The sequence below is a fragment of the Octopus bimaculoides genome, chromosome 4 (assembly GCF_001194135.2).
Source record: "Octopus bimaculoides isolate UCB-OBI-ISO-001 chromosome 4, ASM119413v2, whole genome shotgun sequence".
Classification (NCBI taxonomy): Eukaryota; Metazoa; Mollusca; class Cephalopoda; order Octopoda; family Octopodidae; genus Octopus; species Octopus bimaculoides.
Window position 1 is genome coordinate 24666623 of NC_068984.1, and position 1717 is coordinate 24668339.

Genomic DNA, 1717 nt, shown 5'->3' on the forward strand with positions numbered 1-1717 from the left:
AAATAAGTTATCCATGTTATACATGATTTTTTTCTTTTAATTTTAAATGTTAAGAATTTCTTTTCCACTGGCATAAGATAGAGCATAGATAAGAGAGTATATTAGAGTATCTATTTATCGTCGTCGTCGTCATCCTTTAACGTCCGCTTTCCATGCTAGCATGGGTTGGACGATTTGACTGAGGACTGGTGAAACCGGATGGCAACACCAGCCTCCAATCTGATTTGGCAGAGTTTCTACAGCTGGATGCCCTTCCTAACGCCAACCACTCAGAGGGGTTGATTAACTCTACTAAAACGCTTCTTTGCAAATTTCTGGGCTTATAATCAATATAAGAAATTAATGCTGTGAGAAACTGGCAGAAATGATGAATACATTTAAAAACATTACAAGGAACAAAAGTTTAAATTTCCAGTCATGTCATGTATATATATAGAAAAAGAAACATTTTGGGTATATATATGAATGTATGTATGCATTGCATTGCTGTGGTTAAGAAGTTCACTTTCCAGCCACATGGTTTTGGGTTCACTCCATCTGCACAGTCCCTTGGGCAAGGTCATGTAAGTGGATTTAGTAGAAAGAATGCTGTGTGCATCTATATATATAATGTCTGTATGTGTGTGTTACCATGACGTTATGTGATAGATATACAATGAGCATTGTAGAGGAAACCTCATAGCTAATTATGTGTGATGTGATTTTAAGCTTACCATGAACATGCATGTATCTTACCTGTTACTCTGCAGTTCTTGCCATTTGTGTGAATGTTGATGTATTTTTGTTTGGTACAAAAGCATATAATTACTGACAAAAAAAAGAAAGCGGGGGAGAGAAATGATGATGTTTATGCCTTCTTTTAAGGATATAAGAGACATGACTTAAATGGAATAGCTAACAAGAACTGCAACTGAGTCACCTCTGCAACTCATCTCATGGACTGTGAACTTATCTCCTTTTCAAGGGCATTCTATATATTATCTGTGTGATGTCTTAAACTAAACATGGGGTCATTAAAAAAAAAAAAAAAAAATTCATTGAGATGGATTTATCTTGAATGAATTGATTCTTGTATATTACTGAAACTCATTTTAGCAAGCCCAAAGTGGACAAGTCAATGAGGGAGCCTCTATGTGGTATCTTGCCCTGTAAGAAATAGTAGCGGAATCTCCTTTCAGTTATACTCTGACATTTTTCAACATGACAGGGCACATTATATTATCATTATATAACCATTCCAAATACATTATCTGAACAAAAGATGGAATAGTCATGGCTAGAATATTTTTGATTGTAGATCTGCTCTGTCTTCTAAACAACAACAAGCATGAAGTTGGTGATGACATGACTGGAAATTTAAACTTTTGTTCCTTGTAATGTTTGAAATGTATTCATCATTTCTGCCAGTTTCTCACAGCATTAATTTCTTATATTGATTATAAGCCCAGAAATTTGCAAAGAAGCGTTTTAGTAGAGTTAATCAACCCCTCTGAGTGGTTGGCGTTAGGAAGGGCATCCAGCTGTAGAAACTCTGCCAAATTTAGATTGGAGCCTGGTGTTGCCATCCGGTTTCACCAGTCCTCAGTCAAGTCGCCCAACCCATGCTAGCATGGAAAGCGGACGTTAAACGATGATGATGATGATGATGATGATGAATACATTACTGTGATGAAGCCTCTATGTGGTAATTCAATCTGCTGGAAAGACAGCTAAATTT